This window comes from Trichomycterus rosablanca, chromosome 15 (genome assembly GCF_030014385.1).
Source record: "Trichomycterus rosablanca isolate fTriRos1 chromosome 15, fTriRos1.hap1, whole genome shotgun sequence".
NCBI classification, from domain to species: domain Eukaryota; kingdom Metazoa; phylum Chordata; class Actinopteri; order Siluriformes; family Trichomycteridae; genus Trichomycterus; species Trichomycterus rosablanca.
In genome coordinates, this window is record NC_086002.1 from 18069748 (window position 1) to 18078259 (window position 8512).

At 37.9% G+C, this 8512-nt stretch overlaps 6 non-coding genes across 6 annotated transcripts; 2 read left to right on the plus strand and 4 right to left on the minus strand.

Moving 5' to 3' along the window:
- Window positions 1–639: 639 nt before the first annotated feature.
- On the minus strand, window positions 640–713 carry trnai-aau (transfer RNA isoleucine (anticodon AAU)). Its single transcript has one exon. It is a non-coding gene; the product is annotated as a tRNA-Ile (tRNA).
- Window positions 714–1395: 682 nt separating this feature from the next.
- trnak-cuu (transfer RNA lysine (anticodon CUU)) lies at window positions 1396–1468 on the plus strand. The gene has a single exon. It is a non-coding gene; the product is annotated as a tRNA-Lys (tRNA).
- A 195-nt stretch (window positions 1469–1663) lies between these two features.
- trnan-guu (transfer RNA asparagine (anticodon GUU)) lies at window positions 1664–1737 on the minus strand. Its single transcript has one exon. It is a non-coding gene; the product is annotated as a tRNA-Asn (tRNA).
- An 899-nt stretch (window positions 1738–2636) lies between these two features.
- On the minus strand, window positions 2637–2755 carry LOC134329733 (5S ribosomal RNA). The gene has a single exon (XR_010014954.1). It is a non-coding gene; the product is annotated as a 5S ribosomal RNA (ribosomal RNA).
- A 4225-nt stretch (window positions 2756–6980) lies between these two features.
- trnam-cau (transfer RNA methionine (anticodon CAU)) lies at window positions 6981–7053 on the plus strand. The gene has a single exon. It is a non-coding gene; the product is annotated as a tRNA-Met (tRNA).
- Window positions 7054–7867: 814 nt separating this feature from the next.
- trnam-cau (transfer RNA methionine (anticodon CAU)) lies at window positions 7868–7940 on the minus strand. Its single transcript has one exon. It is a non-coding gene; the product is annotated as a tRNA-Met (tRNA).
- Between the last annotated feature and the right edge of the window lie 572 nt (window positions 7941–8512).

The following is an 8512-nucleotide window of genomic DNA, read 5'->3' on the forward strand; positions in this document are numbered from 1 at the left end:
TCACTGTATGTACGGTGCATCATTAAACTGTTATACATTATTTTATTCTATTTTGTTAGATGAGATGGTTTGTCTTTGTATTTTAAATGACAGCTAACGATAGTGATCCGACTCTTTTAAGTATTGTGTATAACATATAAAATGTTGACTTCATCAAAAAGAATCGACTCCCTTAGCTTCCAACTGCTCATTGCTGAGTACAATCAAATTAGTGAGTCGACTCTTTCGAGTCTATTCCTGTCGTTTCACTTAAAGAACCGGATTAAGAAATCGACTCATTTGATTCATTTGAACGCGCAGACTCACTCGCTCTCCCGCTGTGCGCTTCTCAAACTGAACTGCGTCTTTCTGTACATGAGGAAGAAATCTATGTAGAGATCTCAAATAACATGAACCTGAAGGTCTGAACTTACATTGTAGAAAAGAAAAACAAGCCAGTAGCAGCAGTGTGCACATTAAACCATTTACAGAAGGGTCATTAAGTTTAGTAAATTGTAATAATTGCATGTTTCTGACCTGAATGAGAGGGGCAGTAAAAGAATCTCACACTGTCAGAGACAATGTTTGAAGTCCAGGTTAATAGTACCTGCTAGTTAGAGAAGGATCACTTGTTTGTTAGTTTAAGTCCAAAGGTGGGTGTGGCCCGTACGGGGATCGAACCCGCGACCTTGGCGTTATTAGCACCACGCTCTAACCAACTGAGCTAACCAGCCAGTACATCTATTCTCTCTTTAGATCCTTGTACATAATTCTACACTGACCCAATTCAACAGCTGAAACAGACTTTCTTAATACACATCTAACAGGTTTTGTGGGTTCTTATATGTGTGAATTATCTAAACTATATATTTCTTAAAGTTCTTGACTGAGTTTAATGTCACCAACCAGTGAGTGGAGCAGATACGACTCAGGTCCTGCACACAGTAAGTAGTGCTGATACACAGTACCAGCCTGCACACCAGAGAGGCTCCAAACATCAAGTTTTCACTCATTAAATCATGTAGTTTGTGAACTTTGTGGAATGAATGTAGGATTTATACATGTAGATTCTGGGTTTTAGGACGTTGAGCTACTGTTAATATTTTTTCAATTGAACTAAAAACAACCTGAATTGATATTTTAATTTACAAGCAAATGTAAAGTATATTTCTAAATGAAGAGCATCTGTTTCCAGATAATATACACTGAGGTGTAAAGCATAATGGAGCGGGTTCAGTAATTGTGTAGTAGTTTAAAAGTGACAGTAAGTCTGTGTCTGTTTCTGTTGTTTATTCTGAATTGTGTTTGTTTGTAAACTGTAAATTAGTTCTTAATCTGGTCGTGATGTTAGTGAATTAAACCTACATCTCTCTGATGGTCTGACCGATGAGCTGTCTGTTCTGACCTGCTGCATAAGCCCGGCTAGCTCAGTCGGCAGAGCATGAGACTCTTAATCTCAGGGTCGTGGGTTCGAGCCCCACGTTGGGCGAGTATCTTCATTTAACATCTACAGAAACCAAAACAGCCGGTCTCCAGTGACTTATCAGGTGGATATTTGTGCTTGTAGGACTGTTGTTTACTGGATGTTTTCAGTTACTTATTTCCACTATTCTGTTGGACTACACATTGTTGTTGTGTCTCATATCCGTTTGATCAACAGGCAGGTTGTGCAATAAAAGACACTCGTCCCTGGGTGGACTCGAACCACCAACCTTTCGGTTAACAGCCGAACGCGCTAACCGATTGCGCCACAGAGACACACGCAGCACTTTCCCATGAGTGAACACACGAGTCACATGACTTGCTAATGTTTACTTCATGCTTATAAACAGTATAACATTTTACTTACGTGTCCAGACCTGCTACACAAACTGTCATTTTTGTCCCTGTTAAAAACTTTAGCTTAATTAAAGCAAATAAAGACACATTTAAATTTTTCATCTATTATTACAGGTTTAAAGTTGCATAAAACAAATGTTTGTACAAATAATATAAAACCAAATTACAAAATAAACATTTCACTTATTTTAATGATCTCAGAAATTACTCAGTTTTAAAGGTCAAAGGCAGCAGCATTTAGATCAGAACATCTATTAACATTAAATATCACTAAAGAGGAAATCCTGAACACAGCAATGTAAACCTTTCATTTAAATAAAGTAAAGTTACATAGTTGACCCATGGTAAAAAGAACCTCACAGCTCAGCACAATGGTTAAACTGCACAACCCAACAAGGTAAAATAACCCATCATGTGTTCTGTCCAATATTTATACAGTGCTGGGTTGCCATATAGCACTTTTTCACCTGCATTCGGCCTTTTCTTTCCTGTATACCAAAAACAGTCGCCATTGCAGGTCTACAACACGTTACAAAAACACTTTGGACAAAAGAGCCATAAACACTCTTTAATTTTTATATATTATAAAATCTGTACCCAAGCAACAAGCTGTAATTTATTTCTAGCAGCACTAGATGGAGACGATGTTTGTACAACATTTTGAACTTCACTTTAAAAGTCAGTTGAATGTGTTTTACTGTAGTAAGAATGAAAGTTGGAGCTGATCTTTGTGTCATTGTGTAGCTTTGATGAAGAAAAAGCCGCTGGGTCAGTGTGTAACAGGAGGTTTGGAGTGAAGGTGGGTGTGTGTGGATAAAAGCTTCCAGCACCTGGTATTCCCAGGCGGTCTCCCATCCAAGTACTAACCAGGCCCGACCCTGTTTAGCTTCCGAGATCGGACGAGATCGGATGTTCTCAGGGTGGTGTGGCTGTAAGAGAGAGACGCTGTAAACAAGATCCTTCTTATAGACGTCCTTCGTTTAGCCTTTCTAAAAAAAATAGGTAAGTGATTAAAACCTTAACATTGTTTAGGTTCATTATATGTCAGGTGTTGTTTATGTAAACACACATCTTAAAAGGACAGCTAATGAATTGTGTTTATTGATAAATAGTGGTCTTGTTAGGGTTTTACTCTTTATGTTAATATTAATTAAAAAAGTAATAAATAATAATGAAATAATAATGTCAGAAGGAAAGATTCACATCTTTAAAAGCGCCACGTCTTGTTAAACTCTCATGAGTTTTGCTCAATAAAATGCCAATAAAACAGACGCAGAGTTTCTTACATTTACACTGATTCTTATTCCACTGATATTTCAGGTTTTATCTGGTCAACTGTTATGATTTAAGAATAAATAAAAGCTGATGCTTTTAACCTCATACTTTCCTAATACTTTTATTCTACACGGTCTACATTTCTTTTAGTCTTCTGCCATGTGCAGTGCAAGAATTCACTAAATTACACAGCAGTTCTGTTTTTATTTATTTATTTTTGCCATTTTCAAAATTGATTGTAAGCATTTATAAAGGTCATGCCACGTTCATTAGGTGAAATGAAGCCAGAAAAACAGGGTGATATTCTCACTTTCAGAGATCAAATTACTCAGGTTAGAAAGTCCTGAAACACAGAACATGCTCACCTGACTCTCTCTCAGCCATGCTACCATTAATCATTAAGGGGTGTGTGGCCCATACAGAGATCAAATTATTATATATATATAATGTATGTGTGTGTGTTCAATTCCCAGGTGGAGCGTTCGGGGTTCTTTGTATGTGGAGTTTGCATGTTCTCCCTGTATCTGTGTGGATTTCCTCCGGATGCTTCGGTTTCCTCCCACAGTCCATAGATGTGCAAGTGAGGTGAATTGGAGATACTAAATTGTCCATGACTGTTTGATATTAAAACTTGAACTGATGAATCTTGTGTAATGAGTAACTAGCGTTTCTGTCGTGAATGTAACCAAAGTGTAAAACATGGTGTTCAAATCCTAATAAAACATAAAACAAACTTAACATATCTGACTGAATATATTAGCAATTTACCCTCAATCTTTTGATAAAGTGTAAAAAAGTTTTGTTTGCCAATATATCAATAAGTTATCTTTTATTCATTATCAAATGTTATGTCAGACCATCATAAATTTCCTGTCAATTGATTAATTTGATGTTACAGTATTAACATGTCTTTCTCCAAAAAAACATATTTGTTGTAAATGCGAGGAGGAACTTTAATTTTTTTTTATTCGTATTATTATTATAGCAGGTTATCAAGACTTAAAGTCATTACAGAATTTATCAGTGTCAAGCTGGCAGCAATGGGGTAGCAAATATATATGCTGTTCAGTTCAAATCACGTTACAAAAGAAAGTAAAAAAAAAATCCATTTTAAGTTAAATGTAAAAAGATTTTATTTCAAGTCTTTTTAACACCATTCAAGTGGTCTATTCATCATGAAATGAATGTTAAACAACTGCCAGATTCACAAAACGTGAGAAACAGCAAAAACTGTTTTACACACTCAATGTAGAAGCACTTTGTAGTTCAACAATTACTGACTGTAGTCTATCTGGTTCTCTACATGCTTTGTTAGCCCCTTTCACTCTGTTCTTTAATGGTCAGGACCTCCACAAAGCAGGTATTACTTAGGTGGTGGATCATTCTCAGCACTGCAATGACACTGACATGGTGGTGGTATGTTAGTGTGTGTTGTGCTGGTTTGAGTTGATCAGACACAGCAGTGCTGCTGGAGTTTTTAAACACCTCAGTCAGTGCTGGACTGAGAATCATCCACCAACCAAAAATATCCAACCAACAGCGCCCCGTGGGCAGCGTCCTGTGACCACTGATGAAGGTCTAGAAGATGACCAACTAAAAAAAGCAGCAATAGATGAGCGATCGTCTCTGACTTTACATCTACAAGGTGGAACAACTAGGTAGGAGTGTCTAATAGAGTGGACAGTGAGTATAGGACATGGTATTTAAAAACTCCAGCAGCACTGCTGTGTCTGATCCACTCATACCAGCACAACACACACTAACACACCACCACTATGTCAGCGTCACTGCAGTGCTGAGAATGATCCACCACCTAAATAATACCTGCTCTGTGGGGGTCCTGGTCATCAAGAACAGAAAGGAGTCTAACACAGTATAGAAAGAAACAAATGAACTACAGTCTGTAATTGTAGAACTGATAAAATAATGTAAATAGAAAGTGTACATATAAAAGGTATATGTTTACATAATGAAGAGGCTTTTGTTGGCTTTTTATGCTTTTGTTTAAAAACAGAAAGAGTATAAACTATAATATATATTTACAATATTTAAATGTACACGTTCTTTAAAAAAATTGCAGACAAAAACGAATGTTTAGCTCCATCCATTGACAACTGGTCCAACCTCACGATACAGTAAACAGCTGACTTATGCTCCCAGAAATGGACATAGCGATCACTGTGTCGTACAACTTATGCTCTTTTACCCGCAGGATGCAGCGTTCAACATGTACTCTGAGAATGTTCCAAACCACCCCGATCTTGTTTTTGAAAAGGCAAAACCTTCTTACTAATTTTAGAACTCAAACTCTATATATTCGCCGCTATACGACACGTTGTGTTTAGAAATGTGCCGGTGTTTAGAACAAACCGGAAGCTAGACTGCCCAACTAACACTAAACGGAAACGCATCACAGAGCTTGCGTGCATAGAGCCTATTAAACTCTTCTGTTTGTGTCTCGTTTTGCCAATCGTGTTTGTGCTCCTTATTTCTCGATATTATCGATACCAACGTTGGTATTGGTATCGGATCGATACTAGTGTGATGGGTTCAATACTTTAGTTTTTCTTTTTATTTTAGTTTTTAGATTTTATGGAAATAATAGTGTAAACTATAAGTATAGATGCACCTTATGCACTTTGCGCACCCTAGGCAAATGAATCAGAGCATGTAGTGAGGCTCTTATTCCGTGTTTTGGTGAATGAGAGCTCTTTTCTTTTGACTTTGTGCTTATAAATGTAAAAAGAATAGCATCATTTTTTTATTTTAAATCAACAAGGAAACATACGTATATTCGGTCACTACACACAACACAACTATGAGTGGTGATACTCCATGATGGTAACGTGAGAGAGTAAAGCACCAGAAACAAGAAATTGGACCGCTTTAAACAACTGAATTTATTTACAACCCTTCTGAGAGCAGCTACTTAGAAAAAAAATGTATTACGAATATACACATAAAGGTCATGAAAATTCATTCAGATCTAGCAATTGAATGATGCATCTACCTTAATTATTAAAAAGTATCGGTATTGGATCGATATCGGCGATACTGGCCCTGTATTTACTTGGTATCGGATCGATACCAAATTTTGCAGTATCGCACAACACTAGCATCAAGTAATCACTCAGCTCAGCTTTGGTTTCGTCCTCTTGTGACTGGGGGGTGGATGGAAAGGGCACGTTCTGCTTCTAACAATATGGACTACAATTCCCATGCTCCCACGGGCTGTCACGTGACTATCACATGTCAGCCAATCTTGATCACGCTCATCAGCTCCGGAATTTTGATTCAGTTCGGCTGTGTTTGATTCAGTGAATCTTAATGAAACTCTTCTGTTTGTGTCTCGTTTTGCCGATCGTGTTTGTGCTCTTTTTTTTCTTAATCTAACCGTTACCGACACTTGTTGACTTCTTTTAACTGTTTTAGTCTATCTGGTTTTAGACTAAACCTGATTTTGTACACTGTTTTGCCCTTTTGATATTAAACTTTCCCTGATTTAAATTCCATGAGTCACTTTCTGCCTCGTGACATGTTGGTATTTTAATTAAAATATAAAGTATGTAAACAATCGTGATTGTCTCATTTCTAACATCGTGTGAAAACGTTCATGCAAATGAACCAAATTAATCGTGAAAATCGCCCAGCACTAGTTTGATTCTCATCCAGTTCTTGATGCTTACATTTAGATTCTGCTTTTCAATGTTATTATCAGATGTCTCACTGTAAATAGAACAGGTAGTGACCATACACTTACAGTCAGAAGGGTGTGAGTTTGATTCTCATCCAGTTCGTGATGCTCACATTCAGATTCTGCTTTTCAACATTGTGCCTAAACTACAACTACAAAAACTGTCAGATTCAGTCTAGACGGGTCGCTGTCAGCCTCGTTAGCGCAGTAGGTAGCGCGTCAGTCTCATAATCTGAAGGTCGTGAGTTTGATCCTCACACGGGCCAAGGAAGTTGAGGGATCATTTTAGTTACTGTGCCTAATCCAGTGTTTCTCAAAGTGAGTGGCATGACAGGAGAGCCAAGTCTGACGGGCGGAGAAATGAAGTACAAAACCAATGCTTTAACATCAGAATCTTTTTTTTACGGTGAATAATAAGCAAACTGCTTTCAGGTTGGCAGTATTCATTCTGATAGAGAGTCTAGATCAGGGGTGCACACTACGTCGATCACACAGTACACGCTGGTACATCATTCCTCATTCAAACAGGTCAGCGTGACTGACATGAAATGTGGCCACTGTTTCTTTAATTTGCGGTTTGTTACCATAACTATGCCTCAGCACGTCTAATCACCGCTAATCTAGAAAGTTTTCATTTAGCCAGTTTGCTGACAGAGACATTTTAACCCCAAAATCTGGCATTCTTATGAAACGCTGCACTTAGATAAGACAAGCCACTTAAATTACTAATATAGAAAATTTCACTGGATCCTGTAAAAACTACATTTCTACAACTCTACATGAAAAGGTGCTGTTACCATAAACAAATTAGATAGTAAAGCAATAAGGCACCAGAGACCGTGCACTACTGCTATGATTTTATCACGGGGAAAGTTATCTTTAACATGAAACCCATCTGCAAACTGGGCTTAGATCAGAATCTAAATCTAAGCATCAAAAACTGGATGAGAATCAAACTCACACCCTTCTGACTGTAAATGAATGTTTACTACCTGTTCTATTTATGATGAAAGTCACTAAATGACATGAAACCAGTCTGCTAACTGGGCTTGGATTAGGCACAGTGACTAAATGAGGCCTTGCCCCGTGTGAGGATCGAACTCACGACCTTCAGATTATGAGACTGACGCGCTACCTACTGCGCTAACGAGGCTGACAGCAACAGGGCTAGACTGAATCTGGCAGTTTTTGTAGTTGTAGTTTAGGCACAATGTTGAAAAGCAGAATCTAAATGTAAGCATCAAAAACCGGTTGAGAATCAAACTTACACCCTTCTGACTGTAAGTGTATGGTCACTACCTGTTCTATTTACAGTGCTGATGAAAGTCACTAAATGACATGAAACCAGTCTGCTAACTGGGCTTAGATCAGGCACAGTAACTAAACTGGTACATCAAGGTCCTTGCCCCATGTGAGGATCGAACTCATGACCTAAATGTAAGCATCAACTGGATGAGAATCAAATAGGGCTGCACGATATATCGTTTCAGCATCGTCATCGCGATGTGTGCATGCGCAATAGTCACATCGCAGGATGTGTGATGTCACTTCATGCAAATTAAATCAAATCCGTCATGCTACAACTTTTTTGCTGCTTGAACTAAAATTCACACCTTCTCATTTTCCATGACATATCTACCAGTGTGTTCAAAAACCTAGTGAGCTAGTTAGCGATTCCATCAGGTTTCGCGTTTAGCATTTAGCATTTTGCCATTAAAACTAATG